A 27,203-nucleotide genomic window follows, 5' to 3' on the forward strand; every position below is an offset into this window, starting at 1 on the left:
CATCAGTTTCAGCTTCAAAGATTGAGAACCCCTCTCGCACTAACTCATACGACGCGACGCCATCATTTTGAATTGAATCTATTGCCCAGGCCTTATGTAGAGACCATAGAGCATTAGAAACTGGAAAAAGCAGACCAAAGTGGGCTTACCAGTTTCTAATCGCCCTGGCCATGTTGGGTAATCGTACGGCGCCGGCGCGCGTACAAATATAAAAATTCAACATTCAGGTCATTTTCAAATCGATGAACAGTTCTTGGGTAAAAAAAGAAATACAAAAACATATCTACAATACATTAACTACGAGTATAGATACGTGTACATGGAGGATTGGGACATCTCAAGGTGTTGTTCGCTCTCAACACAAACAGCCTCTTTTACATGTTCGTGTAATGTACGTTAAGCTTTTGAACGACTTAAAAATTTGCATTCTATTTCTATATGTAGTTTGCTTGCAGATATGAACGGACGTACGTGTTATAATAATTATTATGGTGACCATGTTTTGGTTTCAAAGGATACAACAATAACTCTAGATATGTTACAAGTACAAAAATGAAGCTTATTTAATGTAAACACTTTCATGTACGATTTTTAAAAATAAACAAAGACAACAAATTTGTTTGAAAAATCGATACAATAAAAAGTACGTATACACCCTGGTGTTCCACCACCGTTTCTACCTAGATTTTGTATTCAACTTCAGTTATTGTTATATTAAGCACCATTTTTGAAGAAAAGTGATCCTAATAGGCTAAGTTTCGGGGTAGAAAAAGGGTAATGTAATAGATCGGCAAATATAAATACAAAACTCTACAAAATCAAAAAAATCGAATATCCAACAAAGTTATGGTGACCTGTCAAACACGCCTCTAATTCTTAAAATTCTAAATATTTTCACAATTATTTGTATTTGGGTGTTCTCTCCATTGGAAGCCTTGACTAGAAGTTGATACGAAAGAGCCCCAGTTTGAAAGCCATCTTGTAATTAATTTTTGGACAAGCATGGAAACATATTTATTTCTTAGAATTTGTCTTCAAACAATTTTAAAGATACAATTTTTAGAATTTAAATAATAAAATGACAGAGACACCTGGTCACCATATTTTAGAAAAGAATTTAACGTCGTTAGCAATTGTTGCAATTCATGTATTGAAAAATTTCCTTTTTTATTTTCTTTAATGACTTACCACAATGGAAATTCATACCTATACGAGTACATGCGATCGATATATTTTTATAAATACCATTTTTCATGTAGGAAGGCAGCAGCTACACCTTAAAAAAAGGGTTATCTTCGCGGTTGGGGTTTTTTAAAAATTGACTTCTTGTCACATTCCTCATTTATGTTGTTATGTGTCGTCTACCTTTAATATTTTACTAAGTGAAAACATGAAACCACACAACAAAAATTAAAGAAAAAAGAGCAATAAAAATAATTCCAAGAAGCTTGTGGTGAATGAATTATTTTCGTTCAATGCCACAAACTTCTTCTCAAATGTCGCCCTTAAGTTTTGTATCCACGAATTTTTTGTATATGCGTTTCTATCCTATAACCCAAAGCCAGACAGGAGTAAGAGTATCCGGTCTCGAGTTCTTGAGACTCTGCTGTCTCACCATCATCACCCTATGTGCGAAGGATGTCTATAAATATACGTATGGATAAGTTTTGAAATGTGAATATTAAATGTAAAATTAACGTGTGCTGCTTGAATTGGCTGGTAAAACAAAGCATTCCTTAAGGGACAATATCTTCGAGCAAAAGGGAATAAGATGGCTTACGAAAAACCGCTGCTTATGTTAACCGAGATTGTTGACGACATACACGATAGAAGGAAGCCCCTAGACTCCCTATATAAATATGAAGCACAGCCTCCGAATGCAGTTTGAATCTCTGTCGGTTTGGTATATCGGTTTCGAGTCAACTTTGTATAAGGTATCTTCATATTTAACCAAAATCTATATATATATCTGCTTGTATATAACAGAGCTGCCGTTACGATGGTGACGTTGTGGATGATAATGATGATGACTATGCTGGCTTGAAAGCCACCTTTATATAAGGGATGACGATGACGATGATGATGATGGCTTCCAAAAACCCAACCAAAATGCTGATGTAGATCTATTTATTAAGCACATATTTATGCTTGTACACAATTTTGTATATATGTACATTTTATAGTGAAGAACACTTTCGCATTTCCCTGGTGAGTTGTGTTGTGTTGTGCATGATGTGCATCATGCATACCGACCACCACGTTGTTGATTTTCTGCATAATATGCAAAATTATGAAAAAGACCACCCTGCCTGCCCGCCCGCACTATAAAACCTACCTTCCAACCATTCTACCTTATCCTATATTATTTGTAAAGGACAACAACGACAAGTGGAATCAGGGATGTTATATTAATTTTTTGACAGAAAAGGTTCGAAATTTATCACCGTAATTTTTATTGTTCACTTTGATCTAATTGTAAATTTTTAAGCAAGGAAAGTTCTAAACATAAAAATTGTATCGTAATTATATGAAAGAACTTTTACTTTTTATACCTTTTTCCTTTGTGAAACGTAAAAATGCCAAACACATAGTTTTCAATCCTCATTTTGCATTTACTTAATAAATTTAAAATACATTCTGATAAGTTGGATTTTAAAAAATCTCATTTCACCATCCTCTCGTGAAAAATAAAAAAAAATGCAGTGAAATAATAATATAACATCCCTGTTCTTGAAACATATGATACTGCTCATTTATGCGGCCGACTCGACTCAATGTTTATATACATATGTAGTTTGTACAAAACACAGCAGAATGTTTATAACGATGTATGCATACCTATCTACATGATGCTCATATTAGAGGATGGCAATATTGAAAGAGAACCCCCAGAGGAGCGGGAGGAACTGCATTAAATTCGGTTACAATGCGGTTCATTGGGTTCACCCTTCAACCCCATAACTTTATCACAGTTCTTCCTTGACTTCTTGTTTGTCTTCGCATATATACTCTCGCTCGACAAATTAACAAACAGAAAAAAGGTAGATTTCCATCTAAGTGGTGAAGTGAAAATATGTAAATGAATTGACTGCAAGAGCCATCTTTTGTCTCTTAACCGAAAAATTTGAATTTATAAACATTAACCGCACGCAGAGAATATAAAAACAACAACAAAACGAATTTCGCAAAAACGCATTGTATCGCATTTCTACCTTTTACGACATAGACTGGACATGAGCTGGTGCTGTCTGTCATCTCTGATGAAGGCTAATACCACAAATATGTACATTTGCAGGGTTTTGAGATGAGCTTGAGATGAGTTGGGACAGATTTAAAGCAGAGGATATAACTTCGGTGTGTCTTTTCCTCGGGGGCAAACAAAAACACACAAATTGTTTTGTTTGAATTTGACTCTGATTTCGTCCTGTCAATTTGACATTCATCCTTTGCATCCTTAAATTTTTAAATTATTCTCAAAACGTAGCTTTTAAATAAGGTAGATTCATATAGATGAGAATTTAAGGATTTATTTGCATAGAGAGAGGAACTATGACTTAGATGGTCAGACCAGGTCGTGGCTTTAAAATGCAGCGAGTGGTATAAGCAAAATAATTTCTTTGACCAGTTAATTGCTGCACAATGAGACAGCGATTTAACTTTGACGGTTGCTTACCTCCTGATGGTCGGTGGCAGAAAAGAGTTAAACGTTCTTTTATGTGACTTTTGTTGGAGGTTTTTCTTTTATATGGTATTGTTGTTCCCTGCCGCCGACACCACCACCATCACCGTGCGTCGTCGTTGACTTTGCGGAAAATAAATTAAAATTGCTTACACATTCATGATGTGTGTGAGGAACTGACGCTAGTGGGATAATTACACACCTCAATGCATTTCCCTCAGAGTTTTTTTATTTCCAAAGCCTTCTCGGATAAAACCTCTGATTGCTTTGACTTGAAAATCACCGCACATAAACACCTGAGAACAGGTGCTGACGGTAATGAGATGAGCTGCATTGGTCATTAGGCGAAATATTACCGACTTACCTCTTTTCTACCTTACCTACAATATACTATGAGGTGAGATGCAGTGGGAAAAAGATATAAATCGACGAAGGCCGACGGACACGACGACGGCAGCGATGACAGGGAATAACAAAAATATAAAATTGTTTTATTGTTATTATAATAATTTTTTTTTAATTAACTTCTCTTCGTGTGGAAATTATTTTTATTATTATTTATGAAGAAATGATGGACGGCGGTAGTGTCAGTGGCGGCGCCACAAAACGTTGGAACTTAATTTTTGGTTTTGGAATGATAGTTAGCCAAACAATAGTCGTCTAATTGCTATAAAGTTTATCCAAATTATGGCTTGAAAAATCGTAGTAATTGAGACAATTTTGAGGAATGTTTTTTTGTGATAATTTAAAATGCAACAGATATGTTAATGGAGGTCTTCGTCGGTAGTTCTAAGCAATTAAAAATAAAATAAGGTGTTGGGGATTAAGGCCTAATTGAATAATGAGAAATGGGTTGTTTTTTTTTAGAACTTGAGAAAAGATAAACAGTTGGAATATTTTTTCTAAGGCGATTTTCCCATGAAGATTTAACGTTAATTGTTATTAGGCTTTGCGGTACACATTTAATTTTGAGATTTGATAGATTAGAAGTCGAAGGGTTTAAGAAGAAGTAGCAATTTAAAATAGAGTTTCACAGGGCTGTACGTCGGCAACAGTACTTTTTCAAGATTTAAATTGTTAAAAAGTTTTAGTACAATGAAACACTTAAGATTTAGTAAATTAGATGTCCATAGTTATCCAGAAATTAGCAATTTAAAGTGGAGTCCCACAAAGCTGTAAGTTGCAACTAGCAGTTTAAAATGGAGTCAAACAGAGCTATATGTTGTCACCAGTACTTTTTCACGATTTAAAGTTTATTCTTATAAAGCTTTAGTACACAGAAGTCAAGGGTTTAGGTGGAATTAGCAATTTAAAATAGAGTTCTACAAAGCTGTATGTTGGTACCACTTCTTTTTCAAGATTTAACGTTAATTGTTATAAGAATTTTGGACATGCTTAGAAGTCAAATGTTTAGAAAGAACAAGCAATTTAAAATTGAGTTCCTCAGGGCTGTATGTTGGAACCAACACTTTTTCAAGATTCAAAGTTAATTGTTATAAAGATTTGGTACACAGTAACTCTTAAGATTTGGTAGGTTGGAAGTCAAGGGTTAAAGAAGAATCCGTAATGGTAGCTCGAAATAAAAGAGGACTAAGGATGCCACCAGTAGGTACACCGCACAAAACAACCAATTTTAATGGATGTAATGGTGATTCGTTAATAGTTTGAGAATTGTCCACACAATTTTCATAAATGAGCTTCAACACCAATAAATACATTTTGTTCAAAGTAAATTTAAAAATTTTGGAAACGTTGTTTTAGGCTGTTAAAAGATCCATGATGAAAAGCCAACTCTTATTTAAGAGGCATGTCAACAATCTCAAACCATTGAAACTTCTCATGGATAAAAAAAAACACCCTCTATTAGTATATTTTAAACTTGAATGCAATGAACGATTATAATTTGTCCTTTTTCGTTTAAAGTTCAAGATCAAGTTCAAGTTCAAGAAGTATTGAAAATTCACAGCTCTCTATTCCTGTACTCAACTAAATCAGCGTCTTTGCTTCAAAGCAGTACACATTACATAACGTTCTTGTAGATTTTCAAGAATCTCGTCTCTTTATTGAGCATTTTATACGGAAAAATAGAACCCCCCTTTTTCAAAATCAAAAAGTCCTGATTTCTTATGAAATTCTTTGAAAAGTATTTTACTTTCGAAAATCTACAACAAAAAACACAATTTTCCCAGAATACAACCTGCTATTTTTTCTCCATAAAAGCTATTCAACATTAAGTAGGAACCTATTACAATCCTTATTATTCAAGTATTCGAAGCAAATAGACTTCTAGGAATAAATTATAAAATTCTTTTCTATATTCAACAAATTTTAGCATTGAAAATCTTAATCGATAAGTTGGATCTTAAAGAATTCTGTGATTTCTTGATGAATTTTTCATCAGTAAAAGTAGAAAAATAGCTGAAGGATAAATTCAATTATTTTCTTTTGCCTTAACCTTAAAAAAATATAAATGGTGTTGTATGAAAAATCAAATTGCATAAAACAAAAATAAAATTTTAAAAATCTTTTATTTTTTAATTTTGCTTTATGTTTGTGTATCCTGAATAAAACTGCTGTTGATTCATCCATCAGCTCAGCAAAGTCCTTATAAGATTTTGCTGAAAAACGATGGTAAACTATGCTAATTAAAATATACTCGATTAACTCATGCAAGTAGCAGATCCATATTTATAGAGGGAATACATTTTCAATCTATAGGTTGAGCTGGAAAGGTAAGGTAAGGCTGGTAAGACCAAGGAGGCTAGGTTTTGTGCTGATGTATGAACAAGGTATACCTTACCTATGGTATTTTGGTAGCTATGTATTTTTGAAATATTTATATATACCTATGTTTTAAGCTTCTGGGAGAAAGTACCATGTTCTGAACACAACTGTTATAGTAAAACAGCATGCATTGCATTTGCTTCATCGTTCAATACTGTATTTTATATATATGTTGGAATATATACATATATAAAATGCCCAACAGCGTTTGGAAATTATTTTTTGATGAAATGAATAAATTAATTTTTGGTTTATTGTTCATGTTCAGCTTCTGTATAAATTGCAGAGAGAGAGAAAAATTGGAGAAATGTTGTTGTTTTATTTATTTTTCTTCGTTTTTCGTTTTTGATTTTGTCAGTATACAAATTATTCGAATTTGAATAAATGTTATATTCCTTCCAACTAAAAAACAAATAAATCTTCAGGGAATCATTAAATTTATATTAAAGATTTAAGTTTTGGGATCGATATGTAGAGATTAAGATTTGTATTTGATTTCTTAAGTGTTATCTTTTCAAATACATAGATAAATGTATCTACACTAAAAATAGATATATAAGTTATCTATCTATGAATCTATGGAAGATGAAAATGTTCATTCTTTAGATGAATAAATTAAATTTATTTAATATTTCATGTCACACTAAATGTTTCTATTTGTGAAATTCAAATTCATTTGCACTTATAGGAAAATCGATAACAAGAGTATTCTGTATAAGCCTTGAATGCATCAATTTGTCTATCTGTGCAGTTCAAAACGTTTTAACTTTCACCACATCTGACAATGATAGATTTAAATTTATGTACATTTTCAAGATACATTTTATAATTTGGAATATAAATCTGTAGTTAAGCTTTATAGCCTTTAGAATTTTGTTTCCCTCAAGGTATTGTGAATTTTTAAACTTATTTAAAGCATATTTTTTTTAAAAACATATGTTTAAAGAAAATTAAAGAACTTTTTTTTTCTTTTCAATTTCAGTATTTTCGGGTACATTTTACCAGTGATGCCAGATCTACATTTTGGATACTTTCTATGTTGACTTCTTAATTTAAACGTGAGTAAAATTTTAATGAAAGATCCTCAAAAAATCTAAACTAAGAAACGCTAACTTTCTAAGATTCCTTATGTTTTGATAGACTCACTTGCCAATTAAATTTTCAATTTTTACTTGTATTAACTTCTCATTCTAATAAGTTTCATTTATCGAATTGAAATGTTAACCAATTTTTGAAGTTTCAAGGTTTCTCTAGCATCGGTTTTGGTGAGTTGTTTTTGAAAGCCTATTGGGTCGGGCAAGAATCAACTCAGAAGCTGACTTCAAATAAAAATTTTCTTACATAAAAATTTACAGAAAAGACTGTGAAAAAACGTTAAATGATATTTGTATTTAATCAATTTTTAAAAAAGTTAAAAATTTGGTTGAACTCAAATATCTCCCGAATCAATAATGTTATCGACTTTCATTAAATCTAACTTTACACTTCAATAAGTCTTACACAATTGGTATCATTATAAAATATTCAAAAAAATTTATAAATCACAGAACCTGAAGAATGAACTTCGAAGACTGATGTTTTTGAAATGTGGTGAGATTTTTAGAAAACATCCAATCGACAAACAAATACAAAGCTGCACAAAATTATTAAAATATGTGTTGGTTTCGAATCAAATATCTTGAAAAGAAAAATAGTTTTAAACTATTTATTTTATTTCATGCAGAATTTTGTTCTCGATATGTTTTGATATTATTGAATACAATCCAAGCGATATCTGTTTTCAATAAAAATAAATTTTTTTTTAAAGCAACTAAAAATTGTTAAAAATTGATTTTTCACTTAAATTTCTTTACAAAAAAATGAAGAAGTTGACTTCAAATTTATTTTGTCTTGTACAAAAAACTGTTGTAAAAATTTGGTGGCATTTGTAAGGATTAAAAGTTTTGTTTGCAAAAAATAGATAAAAATCCCATTTTTTTATGAACTTAAATGCTATAAGATTAATTCAAATTTTTCAAATTTTTGACAAACAAATTTTAAGCTTCTAATTTTTATTGAATCAATTTATATGACAAAAAATACTTTTTATTTATTTCTAAAGACATATCTCTATTTTCAAAAACTCTTTCTCATTTTTGGAATCATGTAAAATAAATCCGAATTTTGAATAATTTGACTAAAATGCCTATACCCTTGTTGAACTTGTTGAAATTATCAAATTCTATAAATCTAGGCTTTTTGATGAAATTGCAGTTTAGTGGAGCTGAAATAAAATTCAAATTATTGAGTTTTACATATTTTTTTTAAAAGGAAAACATTTAAAAGAAATTATATATAAAGAAACTTTTTTCAACTTAGCCCTTCCTTGAGATACCATACTTTCAGTTTTATATATGTATATATATACTTTAATATCATGATTTCCGTTTTAATTCCTAACTTCCTTGAAAGTACAGTGGTAAGACTTATTTATAGCACCCATAATATTATATCCCCTCCAAAGACACATCATGAACGTACCTATGTCCTTAATTTATTTTCTTACAAATCTTTCAAAAAACCTTCAGTTTTTTTTTTTTAATTTTTGAAAGTCAAATTGTGTAACTCAAGACTGTTGTGGTCTGTAAGCATCCCTTACTTAAAAAAGAATATAAACTGAAAATAAAATTAAAATCAAAAGGTAATCCTTTTTCGATTTACCTACCTTACTACCTGACCGAATATTTATTAAAAAAAAATAAGAAATTCAAAAACTGCAACTTCACTAAGAAAAATATAAAAAAAAAAAACACACCAAAAAAGGGTTAAAAAATTATGCACAGGTACTACACACAACACACATTGAGTTGAGCTGAGCTGAGTTGAGTTGAGATGAAATCGAATAACGCCGAAGTATCAAATTATGAGATCAACAAGAAGCTAACGAACGGGTTTTAAGTATCATCATCATCTTAAGACCTTAGGCAGTCTGACAGCGCCTGGCAGGTAGGTAGATAACAGGTTACTACTCTAAAGCCAAATGGCAACGCCAAACAACAATAACAACAACAACAAAAATAACGACAAAAACTACAATAAAAACAACAACAAAAACTATAATCAGAATGGACATAGGTTTGTAGCAGAAGCAGCAACTTTAACCAGCAACAGAAACAACAACAAAGAATTAAAAAAAACAAGCCGGCCCAATGTGTTGAGCCTTCAGAAAAACAAGAAAAATCTCATAAAAAAGAAATCCCAACGACACATAGTCAAGAAATAAAATAAAAAGAAAACAAAAATCTCGTACATCCAGAAGTTGGGGTCTTTTCTGAAGGAATAGAGAGGACTGAAGTTGAAGACCCCTCTGCAAGTATTATAGGTATTAAACTAGATGCAGGGTTGGAGTAGGATATGTGTATAGAGGCGCAAGGCTGTAAAATTTTTTACTTTAATCCTTTCCTTAGCATTTGCTTTATGACAGAAAATATCATGTTTTGAGAACTGATGCTACAGTGACAGCTGTCAAAAAATATTATTTTTAGTCTGAGGTCCTACTTAGTTTCTTGAGAAATCAAAATTCCCAGCTTTTTGTGGCCCCATTCCAAATGTTAAAACGAGTTTGTTTGACAAATTGTTTTTACGATAACCAATTTGACAGCTTTCATAAGAGAATTAATGGCATTTCTAGAAGGAATTAAGTAGAAGGAAGTGGAAAGTGTTGCTATTTGAATTTGCAAAACTGTTTCTACGAAACTAAATTGACAGCTGTCATATTAGGTTGAGAAAAAAGCTTTGCCGCTAATTTTCTTGCTTATAAAAGCTTTTGGTGGTTATTTGGGAATACTGTTTTAACTAAAACAATAGTTTAACAGCTGTCATATATGACATGTGCCTTGTATTTTTAGATCGTTTTTTTGTTTTGCTTTAAAGTTTCTTTCGAAGTCTAAATTAATCTAATTATTAAATTAAGAATTGTGTTATAGTTTTTGAATTGCCAATACTGATTATGATAGCCAATGTGACAGTTTGTCATGTATTTGCCCTTAATTAGTTTTATTTTAGTTCAAAGCTTCCCTTGCGAAGTAAAAAATTCACCTCTTATTCTCTTGGTAATAAAGTCTTGTTAAGAAGTTGGCAATACTGTTTTAACAAAAGTTAGTTTGACAGCTGTCTTACTTGACGTGCGATCAATATTTCTAGTTCAAAAAAAAATTAATAGACAAACCCATTTATTTTTATCAAGTATCTATAATATTCAGAAATTGCTGATGAAATCGTCTGATATCAGCGCCTAAGTGAGACTTAAAATCAATCTGCCACTGAACAAATGAGCTTCGATTTACTAGAATTAAATTACAGGACTGGAAACAGTGTCCAGTTCGATGATGATGATGATGACGACGGGATCCAGTATTACTGCATATCAGTCAGGCCGGGCGAGCACACAGGAAGGAAAAAACAATTTTAATTTGCTTGTAGCCAGGCTGTGATTGGTCCATTGGTCCAGGTGGCCACACGCTCGTTTTCAATCTTTATATTTTTGTAAGATTCGTTGTTCTTAGCTTGGGTTTGGTTTTTCTTCAATGTTGTTTTTTGTTTCTTAAGCAGCGCACGCACATTCAACATCCATGCATAGGGGGAACTTTTATATATGTATGTATATAGGTATATAAAGTAATAAGCCGCGAAAACATTGGGAACCTGTTTCCCATCTCTGACGATGAAGCTGGAGTCACAACAGCAGCCAACACCGTCGATCATTGCTGCTGCTGCTGATGCTGATTCTGTTGCTGATGGTGGCTGCTTCCTCCTTCAGCCACCGACCGAAAGACTGCTCTTCTTCCATCACTATTTGATCTCTCAGCGAGTGTGGAAAAGGGAAAAAATCGCCCTAAGTACCCGACTCGTTCTAGAATCGAAGCTCTGGACACGTACTTTCGCCACCACACCGCACCATTGCCATAGCATCGGATGTGGAGGATTCATTGCGTAGAACAGATTAATCAAATTGATTCTGCAGCTGGACAATGCTGCGGTAAGGCATTTAGCAATGCGAATAATGGATGCCACCGACCGGCCAACCGACTGCGTCACTTGCGTCGTACGCCTCTTCCTCTTGACGCTACGCGACCGTTCTTTGGTTCGTTCGTTAGTTGGTCGATAATTATACACAGTGATGGTGATGGTGCACCTGTTTGACTGGAGTCGCTTTGAATTGTAGTGGAGTCGAGTGGATGGATTTCTTGAAGTGATTTTCCCGCAGTCGAGTGCGCAGATTTTTCTATCGATTGACGACCAAGACGATGATGATGGCATAGTTATTTTTCTATTTGCTTCTTTGAATCGCTTGAAGATCTCCCACCTGCTCCATTAGAGTTCACACAAATAAATCTTTTTTTTTCATTCGTGTCTCTATACATTTATTTATATCAAGGCTTCAAGTCGTATATACGGCACAGGTTGCACTTTTCTACTATTTTTTGAAAGAGGAGAAGGCCCTTTAACTTGCATTAACTTTATCTAACAAATAACGACTATCAGCACTTCCTGATTTTACTTGCTTAGTGGTGCCACTTTATGTTTATCTAAATTTCAAAGTTTTGAAGGCTTCTTTTTTTGAAGTCCCAGAGGCACCATTATTGAACTTAAAAATTCTGATAGTTTTCGAAAAAAAAATAAGGTAAATAATCAGACTTTTGAAATAAAAGAAAATTTGGCAGTTCAATCCAATGTGTCCGCCATTTCATCGCAAGTGACATTTTCAACACAAAATTCACACGATTAGATTTTTTACTGGGGATATAAATGATTCCTGGTGTTAGAAAACCGAAACTTTTAACGAAGAAAAAATGTCGATTTAAAACATCAAACCATTCCAGTGTGCGTTTTTTAAGTTTGACATCTTTATTTATTTTATACTATTGATCTGTCAATCTGATTGCGGATTCAATCGTTGAAAATTCTAAGAAATTATATATATATAAACTGACCAAATGTTATTCAATGTCATAACTTGACAGTTTTTTAACGTCAAACTCTTTGAAATGTATGTTCCGTTTTAATGTTTTTCCAGCTGTTTCCTTTATAAAAACTCTAGTGACGTTATTGACCAATATCATAAACTCAGAAATATTATGTAAAATGTTAAGAAAGCTCAGGAAACTGGATAAGCAAATCACAAGGAAAATATTATATACTTTTTGGTTTGAATTTTTGGCAGGAGTTATGGCTTTCATTGTTTTTAACTGTCACAATACAGAAATCATTTTTTGAATTTAAAGTCCTGACACAAAATTTAAGTCGATGTAATAAAACTTCAAATCCATTTTAGTGTGTCTTAAATATGAATTTGCTAGTTTTACCCAATTTTATAATATTGCTGTAAATCTCAAAATGGCTTCTTTAACTGTTGGTAATTTCATTATTTTATATGACTACTGAGTTTTTGACATTTGGATATTTGTTTTTTTACGGATTTAGGTTTATTCGATTAGATTTGTCCACGAACTGTCACTGTGCATATTACTGTTCGAAGCACTGTTCTTATTGCTTAAACATATAGTTAGCGAAATGATGAACAGTTTTGATATCCCTGCAAATTTCTAAATATTTACAAAAGCCTTTGACAAAAGGTAGTTTACAATTTTGAGTTTTGTGTTTTGTTTGACCATAATGTTTGATATGTACAATATTATTAAAATCACTTAAGTTTCTGATAAGTTAATTTAAATAAACAATTCTCTGAAGAGATTCGTTTGAGTAGCAAGTAATTTATTTTAAAAATTGAAGAAGTCTAGTTTAAAAACCCTAGTTTCCTATCTATGATATGTTCATTGTCAAATTGGTCCCAACGCTTTGATAATTTAAGGTTTTCCTTCAGGTTTGAGCTCTACATTTTCAGAGCATACTCAACACTTTCTGTTTTGTCTAACCTTTTTCTGAAGACTCATGCTTCGTTTTGAAGTGTATTTGACAATTTTCAATTCAGGAATTGGTATTTTTGAGAGCTAGAGATCTGTATTTATAATTTTGAAGAAACAAGCTCTTAAAGTTAAGAACACGGTAATAGAATACTATTTGAAAGCTAAATTTACTTGTTTTTTAATCGTTTATAAAATATTGTTTCATTTATTTATTACAAAACATATTTTCTTTTCTAAAACAACGTAATCTTTTGCTTTTTCAATTGTTTTCAGAATTTGTATTCATATTCCCTTTTTAAAATTTCTTGTGTTCAGTGTTTTACTGAAAAAGTTTCATTTTATTTTATGCTTTCAACACTCAAAAAAACCGTTCTCTAAACGAAAAAAGGAGTACAACTTTGAGCTCTGAATACACTTCACAGAAAAAGAAAAACCACTTTTGAGTTTGACAGTCCAGGCTGTGTTCATAAACTAAAAAGAAAAACATGTTTGACAGTTTCCATTTCCTCTTTGTCCCAAGAAAGAACTATACGTTCTTTAAGTTCGTTAAGTAGGTTCTTATATTTTCATAGCTCAAAGACAAACGTCAAATGCCATTTTCTCAAAATCTATACACAACCAGTAAATTTATTTCAATTGGGAACACCTCTCTGACATGTGGCTTTGTGCTGTGTGGGGGTGCTGTTGCTTTACATCTTAATGCAAACAACAATCGAATTGCTTATGTTTATATTTATGACATCCTTGGCATCGAATCGAGCAAAAGGAAAAAGGTGATGGGATGAAAGAAATTTCTCAAGTACTTCTATTTTTATAAAGGTTCCTATAGCTTATAGCAAACCAACCCATCTTACAGTTACAGACTTTTGTATACACTTAGTTATTCATTTTGAAAGGCCTTGGTCGAATTTCATGCGAGCAAAAATGTCTGTGAATAATAAATACAAATGCCTAGCCCATCAGGTCTAAGAAGAAGACTACGAGAATTAAGAAGAAGCTGAAGAAAAAAGCCTTTGTGGCGCACTTTTAACTCTCCAAGTGGTTTCAAATTTCGTCGTGATGATGGTTCGTTTTGGTTCGATTCAGCAGCAGCAGCACAAACAACAACAACAACGTCAGAAGAAGAACAGACTGTTCTGTGTCGTGAATGATGGTACCTTAACTCTACTCTCTATTAAAGGAACTCTTCGTAAGTGGAAACCCAAGGGTCACTTAAGTGTAATTTTCTTGAACGAACCATATGGCGCATGGAATGGGCAGCCAGCAAGCAAAAACCAGGCATCAAGTGAACAAGCCCAAGCATCTGCTATGCAATTGATGCTGTAACTGTAATTATTTGGTTGCAACAAAGTTCAGATGTCGCTTCTGTATATATATTCTCCAAGTGTTGCAAAAACCAAAGGACCACATAATAAAGCTGGTGGTGTCTCTTCACTTCAGATTCAGACAGATCCAACAGACTATGATGATGATGATGATGTTGACGATGCCTATATAGAATCTATATGCAGAGCTAAAGTGACACGACAAAGAAGTCTAATTCTTCCATAGCTCGTTGTCGTCGTTTTGATGGCATATCTGAACGGTCCTATTTCTAGAGCTATGCTGCTTATTGTGCTGATGTTGAAACCGATGCTGCGAGAGTACGACTTCACAAAGATAAACACTAAAAACGGAATCTGTCTATTTTCGGTCATAGAAACAACTTTCGATTTGTTATTATTTTTGGAACCTTTCAAAGTAAATAATCTTGGAATCTGTTGCTGGGAGCTGTGAGTTGTGATGCATTTACCATTTCTAGCCTGCCAAAGCCTGTCTGTGGTCTCAGAATATGTTTTCGATTTTTTTGTTTTGGTTTTCCGAGTTCTAAAAATGTGTCTGTTTTCTTTTTGACTTGTTGTGTCCTTGAAGAAGTCGTCGTCGTCGCTTTTCGACTTTACCACGAGTACGACGACGACGACGATGATACCCAACTACGTCAACGAAATTCTCGACAATTTGATGGGAGAGAAAGTATTTTTAGATACACATAGACTTTTGGGGAACAAGGTTTTGTTTTTGTTCTTTTATTTCGTGGAATATTTTCAAATGGGGATGATGCCATTGCCACACTAGGAGTATACTTATGTAGATAAAGATGAAGACGAACTCGCATCCGGTGTAAAAAAATAATGTTCCTTATTTTACATAGGTATACAACGTATGTAAGTACTATACCACCATCAACAAATTAATGGCTGAGTGCTTTGTTATAGCCCCGTCGACTGAACGACGAGCGAGTTAGGGGAGGCTCATATGAATGTATATAGGGTAGGTAAGGCAGAGGTATTCTATAAGGTACATAAGGTATCCGCCTGGTTCATTTTTAGATTTTTTCAAATTCCAATTTACAATTGCTCACATATTTAAAAAGAAGAAGAATACTCCAAAGCAACCAGAGCCAGAACCAAGAGCTGGCAAATGGCGGGGCGGTGAGGAATTTTACAAGTAGGAGCAGCAGCCGCGTTGAAGCCATCAAGTAATAAATAACGAACAATCGTTTCTTTTGGTTGTTACTCGTATATGTTTTTCTTTTTTTGATATAACACAATTTTTTGGGGAAGAAAAAAGTGTAGGCAATGTCCTGGATAGGGTTGCCAATTTACTTTAAAAAAAGCAATAGAACCCTGTTTAAATATTTGCATCTTAACAAATGACTAAACATAGTGCGAGATTAAGGAAAGAAGGGACAAATTTTAGAGGAGATACCGATTTTAAATGTCAACATTATTGATGTGCGGTTAAGAAAAGAATATCTTTGCTTCATAATTGAAATTATGAAAAAGCTGTTTGATGTTCCGGGAAATAAGAAGAAAACAATTGAAAAGCATTCCAGATTCTGAACGTGCGGTTCGAAATAGAAACTCTATTCTTTATCTTAAGTCCGAAATTTAAGTCTAGGGTAAAATGATGGGCACTTCATTGGGGGAAGGGGGAGAAAAGAGCTTAAAAGCATTTAACATTCTTGATGTGCTATTTGAAAATAGAGACTATATGCCTTAACGTTAGTCCGAAATTGAAATCGAGGGTAAACTGATGGGCATTCCTAGACAGTGGAAAGAAAAAAGGTACTTGAAAGTATTCCACGTTCTTGATGTGGTTAAATAAGAATCACTATACTTTATAGTACGTCCGAAATCACAATCAAGAGTAAGCTGATCAACATTCCTGGGAATTGAGGGGGGAAAAGGATTTCAAAAGCATTCCACATTCTTGATGTGCGGTTAAAAAAAGAACCTGTATCAGTCTGAATATCTATGAAATGAAGGACATTTCTGACACCTTTCTCACTGAATGTTTTCCTCAAAAAATTACAAACAAAATTTACAAAAAATCCTGTTGAAGTGGCAACCCTACATTATCTACATATGTAATGTATATAAATCCATATAAGAAGGAGTAAAATTAGATATAGCTCTTATCCTAGAGGAATGTTTTGCTCTTTTTTCCAACGTGTTCCTCGCTTGGATATGACACTTTTAAGAAGGCTTTACTTTTACTTTTACTTTTACTTTTTTTTTCTATTTCTTCGTGTGTTTTGGAATTCAACGACGAAAAATACTCTTACTCTTATATTGTGGTGTGAACATTAGCTAAGCGTAGACTACACATTCCGTGATTTATGGAGCTATTTTTTCAATACTGGGGTCGTTCAACGCGGGTGTTTACTTTGGATTTTGTTCTTTTTTTTATTTCTGGTGCAGTAAATCAGTTATTTTATTTGACTCGTCGTCGGGGGTGACATAAAAAGAAACCAATTATGCTTATCACGTTGGGATTTTTTGATTAAATTTACATAGGTAAGGCTTCACGTAGCCGAGCTTATTGGTTTTTATTTATTTTGTTGGTTTTGTTGTTTAACGTGTGAAAGTAATTATTACACTTGGAAGATGCAATGTGGTGGGATTTTTTTCGTTGAGGTAGAACAATATACTTGGAGCCTTAAAACACGCAACAGTGTTGAAATAAATTATAATAAATCCTGGTTTCTCAAATAATCATCTCCTCTTGTGTTTTAATGGTTTCTCATTTAAATGGGGTTTTAAATGGAATGTTTCAAAAATTCTTAATAATCAGTGTAGGTGGGTAGAGGAACCTTATTTTGTTTACTCTTTCAAATCTTATTTTTTCACATTTCAAAGAAACTGTAAATTACACAATAAATGCAAAATTTTCCAGCATATTTATTATCTTTAAGCTTGAAATATACAAAGTGTCATAAGGTTAAATAAGTTTTCTACTTATTTATATTAACCAAGGAAATAATTCTTACATCAACTTAGCATAAAATTAGAAAAATCACATTTCTTGCAACAAAACTCCCACTTTTGTGGCAAATTTTAATCCTCAATATAATATCTACAGTACATGTATAGTGTTATGGTATTACCTTGATTTTATTTTTGTTTTCTTTAAAATAAATAAATAAGCCTTATGGAATACTCCCACACTGTAGGCTTACAACAAGGTGAGATAGTTAAGCTTTACAAATAAAGAACCATTCGACCTTCGCAGTATGAATATTGTCATTTAGATAAAATTGTTTTAAAGATTAATTTTTTAAGATAAATTGCAAATTGCCCCAAGAAGAGCTTTATCACACTTAAAATTTAGTTTTTTGTTTGTTTGATAATAATGTAGATTAATGAATTGATCACCTTTACAAGTCACGAAGAAATTTGTCTTTTTAAGCTAAGGTCACACAAATGATATCATAGAATATATGAAAATATCAAACATGTTCATGGTTTCATGGTATCCAATTAAAGGTTTCATTTTGAATAGCCCGCTATTTGAGCAGTTGTCACTCTTTATTTGTCTTCTTGTGAAAAATAACATTTAAAAATACAATATTGCTAAAAATGTAACACCTTAAAAATGCAATCAATTTGTTAAAACTCACTACAAAAGTGGAAAACACAATATATAAGGCACAGTTGTCAAAACTCGTGCAATTTTTGTTTAAGTGGCCATTTTCCGGGTACAATTTTATATTTATATCTAAAGGCATATTTTTTTCCTTGCAATAAAATAAATAACCACTGATAAATAAATAAAATAAATTGGGTGACGCAACAGTCCATGAAGAACCAGGGCCTAGTGACTTACAACTCTCAACCATTCCTGTGTGCGAGTAATGTTCTCAGGAATGGAGGGGACCTACAGTTTATATGCCGACTCCGAACGGCTAATTTTGAGAAAGCACTTTTTCATGACAATAGTTACTCTTGGAGAATTTGTCAATTCCTCGCAAGAGGCAGTACCGGTGAAAAGACTTTTAGATGGCATAGGCAGGGATCGAACCCAAGACCTCTGGCATGACAGTCCAACGCACTAACCATCATGCCACAGGTACTACACAAAAAAAAAATAACCACTGATTTTTCTCAAAAAATGCATGTTTTCTTTTAATATCAAAATAAAACCTCTTATTGGAAAATCATGTATACAATTATTTCTTGCTGCTAAAATCCTCCATTAAATTAAATTATTAATACATTCCTTATTCATCTTCTTTCTATTAAACTTTGTATTTTCAATTTTTTTTGAGATGAGAAAGCACCTTTAGCTAAATTAATTCAAAATACCAGTTTTAAAGAATGTTTTAATGATAATTTTACCGAAGTTTCTGTCCCACATCATTTTTCTCCGAATAAGATTTAACTTTTGGGATAACATTTTTAAATGCAGGTTTATATTGCCACCCAATTCCTTTGATCTATCGATTCGAGTGTAAGAAGCCTTGTTAAAAATATAACACACCCAAAAATATCTTTTAATCATTTTTCTATCCACAATTTGTTTGTAACATTTTTTCCTAAAATTTCACCGATTAATCAGTCCGCACGGAGGGCTTAGTGAATCATTAGCATATACTCATACCTTTTGGGCTTAAAACGTATCACACTTTACACAATATACTAAGCCTCATTTAGGAAATCCTCTTTGGCACCAAAGTTCAATATTTAAAAACGAAAAGATTAATTCTTCAATTATGTATATATATATCTTAGATTCATAGCTAAGTTTGAGGTTTAGATCCGTTTCAAAACTGTCAGCTTTACTTTTGAATTAAGAAAAAAAAAGAAATAAAAACCTACAAATTATATTAATTCTTACATGCGTTCCCCCGCAAAAATTCAACAGAAAAACATAAAACAGGGCTTCAGCAGCGCACGATTATAAAATTTATGATTTTAAAAATAACCTAATGTCAATATTCAAATAAGATCAAATGAATTATTTGTCATAAAAATGTCCATTTAAGTGACATCAAATTCTTCAGCGCCTCACTAAAAGTCACATTTGTAGACAAGCAGCGAGAGACGCAGGAACATCTAAGCACAGTGGAACTAGTTTCAAATAAAATATACAAAAAAAAAAGAAAACAAACAATAGAAAATACCTGCCCACAAAATTTAAATATTAAGATCGCATATCTTGAACAATCATCATCAACAACAACAACAATGTTGTTTTATTGGAGATGTTCGTGGTAGCTTGAGTAGTTGTTGTTGTTGTTCCATTTTTGGTAACAAGAATTTCAAAAATTGATGCTTAAACAACTAAAGATTGAAGTTGAAACGCGTATCTCTGGGATGCCTCATATACTTTCACCTACTCTCGCACCTTGTTTGATTAGCATACAAATATTATGGAAGCACGCCACGAGACAAGACAAGAGCGTATAATTTAATTTCCAGATTCAATCTGAGGCCACCTTGTTCGCCCACACTGCCGTTTTCAGTGGAATTGGAATACCAAAACCACTCGTTTCTATATTCTTCGACTACGAATTCAACTTAGACTCCGACTCGTTCGGTCCTCTAGTTCGGCCCCAATTCCAAACAAGTTGGTGTCGCTTATTAATTTTGCAAGAACCAACGGCGACGACAACGACGACGACGTAAATTATTTAAACATTTCTTTGTTTGAGGGTTTTAGTTCGTAATTTTACCAACAAAGACAAGAGGCTTATAATTGCACACGCGTTCGGATTTCGTTCTTCGTTCCTCACTTCTTGTTAGTCCAAACCGAAGAATACCAAACCACCAACCAGCAGCATAGCATCAGGAGGAAATAAACACATAACTTCCATGTTTCAGCCGCAATTGGGTCATAGTCTCTCACCACCTCACCACCTCACTGTCTCACCGGGGAAACGTGAAACATATAAAATTACTCTTGATGCAGTGATGTTGTTTGCTAAAATTATGATGTGAAGATAGTTTGGACCGTGTGTACCAAGATTGTTGGGCGCCACTTTTTGCCTTTTTCCGTGGGAACTTTTAAGCTGGCTTTCATAATCCAAAGGAGACAACAACAAAATTAGGTACACATGATGCCTTTTCCTAGTGAAAGTCACTTTTATGTTGATTAATTATAATTATTAGACTCTAACTTGTGTACTACGATGACGACGTTACGAACATGTGTAACCCTATTCCGCTGGGAACTATCTTTCTATATATCAAAAGATTCCAACGTTAACAAAACATACCTACGCATCATTTATGATAGCGCAACAACAACAGCAACAACAAAAAAAACGTTATCGATAAAATTTAGCTTCGATTTTCATAAATAACCCAGAGATAAGAATAAGCTGGAGTTGGAGTTTATTAACGTTAGGAGTACATATAGAGAAGGTCGTTGAGCGAGATCATTCACATTGTTGTTGAGTTCGAGTTTGTGTTGTAGGAATCCATCCCTTGTCAAGCGGGACACTTAAAAACCCAATCACATGGAAAAGAAATAAAAATACATAAAATAGAGTTTCGGATTCTTTGGAAAATGGTTCTTCTCAATCACAACTGTTCTTATGTTGTTCTTGGGAAGCAAAGTGAGTGAAAATAAAACCTTAAAAAGAATACTTATTTTGTTCCAAGGAACATCAAAGATTAGGAGCGGATTGGCGGAGGAATATAGGCAAGGCGTCAGTAAAGATTCAATGAGGATTCGTACAACATAACTAAATGGAATTCTAAAGCAATGTAAAATTTTGAGTTTTTAATGAAATCGTTCATTGGATCAATGAAATATAGAAACATGATTTATACGGTTCTTATCGAATTCGGAAGCAGCCTACAAGTTTTTTGAGTAAAATCCTAAAGAAAAAGAACATTACATTTTTTAGCATTGGACTCATAAACATTACTGAATGAAATCCTAAAACAACGAAAGGTTTTCTCTTTTTAATGAAATTTTTCATTGAATTAATATAAAATAATAACATGACTTATATGAATTTCATTAAAACAAAATCCAATCTTAAAGGTCAAGCGAGAAAGGACACTAAATCGAATCAAAAAGCAATAACGCATTTAAGCTGTTTAATGAAATTGTGCATTGGATTAATGAAACATAAAAGGACAATTTCATTTGATTTACAACAATGAACTATTAAAGCTCATAATACAACTTAACGAGTATAAATAAACAATTTTTCAACTTCAGTCCACCCAATTCTTATATTTTTTGAAAAGTATCCATTAAATTAATGAATTTTTCATTGAATTCATGAATATTCCAAAATGTATGAAAACAAATAACTAAGCTTCTTCACTACTTGACAAACGAATTCTTTAAGGCTTGAATTTCAAACTTATGTGTCACAGCCAATTTCGTTATTTTGTTAAGGGTAATTTTTTAATCAAACCAACGAACTTTTATTTGATTTTATGAAAATTTTACAAATTCATGAAAAGAAAATATCTAAGCTTTGAAACAGCTTGTTATACAAATTTTTTAACTGCCTAAAATTCAATTTTGTTTATCTTTGAAAGTAATTCTTTGAACAAATTAATTATTCTTTAATTTAATGGAAATTCGAAAATGTATGAACATTTTTAAAAATTGATTTGTAAAATTCTGTAATCAAGTAAACTATTTTATCTTTGAGACGGTAACTCCTTTAAACAACAAATTTGTCAGAGTGTAACCACTTTGTGGACTACATTTTTGTAAGGCCCAATTTTTAGAGGTTGTATCTTTTGAAGAGTAATTCATTAAACCATTGAATTTTTATTTCATTCAATGAAAATTTACAAATGTACGAAAAGAAAAAATTCTTGGACGAATTTTGTCAGACCTTAGTTTCACACTTTTGTGTTCAAGCTAACTTTTTTTCTTTTTTGAGATTACCTAATTCATTAAACCAACGAACTTTATGTACAAAATGTTAACAAACATCTTTTCTTTGTTGATGCTTAATAAATTAATCTTCTTAATTCTTTTGTTTGAAACTTCTGTTTTAAGGCAATATTTGTATCTTACAGAGGATAGATTGTTAAATCAAGGAATTTTTCATTGATTCAATAAAAAATTCATTTATTCAATGAAACTCTCTCAAATTGGTACCTTATGGCCTTACTTCATAGCATGTTTTATCTTCTAGGCTCTAAGTATCAATTTTCAAGTCGAAAACTCAAACCTTTGGAAAAGGAACTGTGAAGATTGTTTGTAAATCTTATGGCGCCTTTTTCGACCATTCTTCCCACAAGATGCGACCCTTTCTATGACCAACGGCTACAACTTCAATGATGAGTGTTTATGGATCATAATTATGCTTTAATGGACATCGTATTATTTTGGTAATGACAGAGTCCCACAAGCATTCTTTACCCATCCAGCCAGCAGCGCACTAAAATCATGTGTTTTTTTTTTCTGCTGGATGATCGTAAACACACTGCCGGCGTATGATGCCCGATTTCCGAATTTCTTGACGCGTCTCCAAACATCTTTTCATTCTCAGCACTTGGACGTAAGGCCGTAGAGTGGCAGTGCGTAGTTAGTAGCATATCATGTGTGGAAATGGAAACTGGCGAAGGAAAGGCAAGTGAAGAAAAGAAAGAGTGGTTCATCGTATTTGGTGGTGGAAGGTCATTTGGAGGTAATGTAAGGCAAGCAGGTACTTTTTTTCTTCACTCCACAAACATAAACCCAACAACAACTCTGTCACTTCCGTGAAAATGAAAATCTCTGTGATGATGATGATTGTGATGGCTGTCACTGTCCAGTCGGTAAAGTTGTAACGTAGGTTTTCTTTTTTATTATATTTTTGTTTCTTATTTGGAAATTACCGACTTCCTTACGTGCGACTATTCATTAGTTCAAACGACGTTGGTTGGTTGGTCGGTCGGTCGGTCAGGTCGTTTGGGTCATTTCTTTTTAATCCTATTTATGTCGTCGCCCGCAGTCGTTTCTCATTCTTATTCTCATTCTCGGTCGGATTGTGTGATGGCAAACTAGACGACAACGACAAAAGTATCTATGTATCTATGAATGTATCTTCCACAATAAATTCCATTTGAACTATAACATAAGAAAGTGTGAGAAATAATAAGACTAGAGAGAACTTAAATGTGGCAGAAGGACTGATGGACGGGACGCCTTAAGTCAAATTCCAAAGCAAGGCAAAAGTCTACACTCGGACTCTAACTCGGCCAGTAGCGGAAATGCATGACATATTACTGTCATTAAATGGAGAATTATATAATTATGCGATGTGTATGTATGTACATGGAATGCTCTTAATTCTTCGAGACTTCGAGTAGTAGTTGTCAAGCCTGTTCGTTTTCTCATAGAATACATATACTTATAAGATTGACGTTTGTAATATTCCAACTGTCAACACGCTAGATAAACTTCAAAGGGTTTATAAGAGATTGAGAGATGATGATGATGATGATGACAAAATCGAAAAGAAGAAAATAGGTACAATATTTTCGCCCTTGGAGGAGATGAAGGTTGAATGGTGAGAAAAACGGTTCTTGTTTTTATTTCTTCTTTAGGAATTTTCTATAATTTTCCCATCTCATTGATGGCCTAGACAAAACAAACAGAAATGGCAAATAAAAATATAAATAAAAAGGATTCCTGATTAACAGGGATTGCAAGTTATAAAATAAAAAAACTAGATACGATACGATGACACGACAGCTAAAGTAAGTTATCCGAATCCGAAACTCGAAGTCGAGAATGGAATAAAATTCATTGGAATTTTTAGAGATTGAAAAGCCTCGTTTCTGTTTTTTTTTCATTTTGTATGTGTCTTGTCTTGTGTACTGATTCGGCTCTGCCATCACGATGCCTTCAATAATGCGAATTCAATTCGCAGACGAAAGATGAACTGTGGGTCACATCTGTACTCCAGATGGGAAGAATTATCTTTGGAATTTTCGTCTGGGAGGGCGAATCAACAGACAAATGAAAAGCACATCCTGTCGATTTGAGTTTTTCTTTTTATGTTCTCTTGTTTTTTATTTCAGTTTCTTCCTTTTTTTATTATTATTCCTGTTTTCTTTTTCTTTTCGGTTTATAAAATCAATTTGGTGTCTTGATCATGTTTTCATTGAAATCTATTTTTAAAAATGAAAGATACAAGTGAAACTTCTGTTTTGCGACGCTAGGTACTTGTTTGACTTTTATTTTATTATATCTTTTTTTGCGATGCGGCACGGAGCAGAGCGGAGCTACGACGCGGTACTGCGTGGCGTGACTTTGCTAACAAAAGTTTGTTGGAAAAGTCTACTAATGCCAGACGTGGCTAGATACTTATATAGTTTTCATTTAAATATTTATCTTTGACAATATTAAAAGTAGCTTTGAGTTTTCGTTAAGGTTTACCAAGAAAAGGTATTAGGAAACATTTTAGTCTGATTTCGTTAAATTTTGCTTAGTTGGAAAGAACATCTGTTCAAGACTTAAAAAATAATCTTTAATTTATTTCTATTAAACTTTTTGATGAAATGTTTTATTTAATTTTCTAAACGTCTTTTCAGTTGAAAATAAAGTTAAAGTGCAGTTAATTTGATTCTTTTTACGACTGAAATAAAAGTTGAGACAGAATTCTGATTTTGCAGTATTACTTTTCTATAATTTCCCCATAAAAATGTTTACACATTTGGTTGAACGATAAATCGTCCTAGAGAACATGTTAAAAATTACGTCACTCATACAATTAATTTCAGGTTAAACTACCTGATAACTCAGAGTGAGGATTGAGTTAAACCAACTTTGAATTGCAATCATAAAGTTTGCATTGTTAAAAATCCTTTTTGTTTTTACCATCAGGCCCAAAAAACGTAAACAGATAAAACAAAAACAATAAAAAAGACATTTTAAAACACATATAATACAGACATAGGCATCACCAATTAAATTTAATGGAAGGTTGAACTGGATTAATAAAACTGTCACAAAAGACAAAATACCTTATTCCAACATTATTTGTCGTTATCTATAACCATCCATGTTACAAAAACACAAAAAAAGGACCAAAACTTCTCAATCAAATAAAGATTTAACAAAATCTATTTCAATAAAGTTTATTATAGTACTTGTGTTTCTCTCTTCCTCAAGTTTTAAACTTTATACTGTCAAGCTTTTAATAGCTAAATTAAAAATAAAAAAGGAGAAGTTTTTAACTTTTGACCTTTTTTTTCTTGTTGTTATTCAGAAATAACAATGCTATTTCAAAATACGAACAACATATTGAGAGAAAGATACTCTTTTTATCCTCAACAAGGAAGTTTATATATTTGTATATGTTGTTGTCGTTGTTTTAAGAGTAAAAGTTTCGAATAGTTTCGAAATAATTGACATTTTCATTACTGTCCAAGTTTTCTTGTATATTTGGTTAGTATATTTCTATATATTTTTGTATGTTGATGTTGATAAATCCTATAAATAAGACCAACTGACAGCAGTTGTCTTTTGACTGCATTTGTGCAGAAATCAAAATAAAATTTAAATGTCCAACATCTAATGACATCCTATTTCAATGAAAGGGTAGTTTAGTGTTGTGGTTTTTGTGACTATGATTTTGAAGACCAGAGGCTTACAACTTAGTCTGAAAGTCAAAAAATAACCTTATGATCATAGAACTTTACAATCCTTTATAAACTTACAATTTTAAGTAATTTATAAAAAAAATACTCATACGCCATGGGGACCTTTCAAAAATAAATCAACCAGCATAGCTGATTCCTCAGTTTACAGTTCAGTTGTATCGGCCTTTTTTTATTAGTCTGTCTAAGTGCATAGAGTCTCTGAAAAGATCTCTTCTTAAAAAGACTTGAAAATCCCACTTCTGAACACTTTGTATCAAGGAATCCCCATGAAACACAAATTCCAAAGAGAAACCTTAATTGAAAGACACGATTTTGTTGTTTTCAGACAAACACAAAAGAAATAAGTTTCTACTTGAATAATCTAAACAATTTTATTAAAAATTATTTAAAATCTCATATTCCAAAAAATTATTTGAACAACACAAAAAAAGCAAACCAGTAACCAATTCAACCTGGCACGCATCAAATCAGCAGACTCAGTCTGTGAGGTGTCGATTTCGTTTACCCTAACAGGGTGGTAAAAAAATTGAAACTTCCAAGCTACCTATTGACGCATATAAAATAAGAACAAAATATATATATATTAAAATTTACTGAAATATGATACTACTTTCTTTCGAGAAAGGGTTACTGGTTTATTTCTTAAGTTTCGTGTTTTTTTCTGTCCTCTTATATCTTTTCTACCTGATGATGATGATGATGAATTTTGATACGTGCCAGAAGCAGGTGACGCCTGCAAAACGAAAATAAAAAAAACATATAACAACTTTAAATCTAATACACTCTGCACCCTCAAAAATCAAAGCATGTGTCACTTAATTATTACAAACCAACCCTTATTATATTTTTATATTGTCCCATTTAAATGAGTCAAAGCTGTCAGGATAAAAGAGGGAAGTAGATGGAAAGGATTTCAAGCAGGTACATTTCAGGTTTTCTTCA

The 27,203-nt window shown here is 32.6% G+C and overlaps 1 protein-coding gene across 2 annotated transcripts in view; it reads left to right on the forward strand.

Annotated features, from left to right (window-relative positions):
- The window catches only part of LOC129944315 (irregular chiasm C-roughest protein), an 88,815-nt gene that overhangs the window by 37,347 nt on the left and 24,265 nt on the right, over positions 1-27,203 (forward strand). For both annotated transcript variants that reach the window (XM_056053664.1, XM_056053663.1), the window contains exon 2: positions 7,446-7,521. The gene's annotated coding sequence lies outside the window, so the exon portion shown is untranslated. The remainder of the gene's footprint in view (positions 1-7,445; positions 7,522-27,203) is intronic.

The sequence above is a fragment of the Eupeodes corollae genome, chromosome 2 (genome assembly GCF_945859685.1).
Source record: "Eupeodes corollae chromosome 2, idEupCoro1.1, whole genome shotgun sequence".
NCBI classification, from domain to species: Eukaryota; Metazoa; Arthropoda; class Insecta; order Diptera; family Syrphidae; genus Eupeodes; species Eupeodes corollae.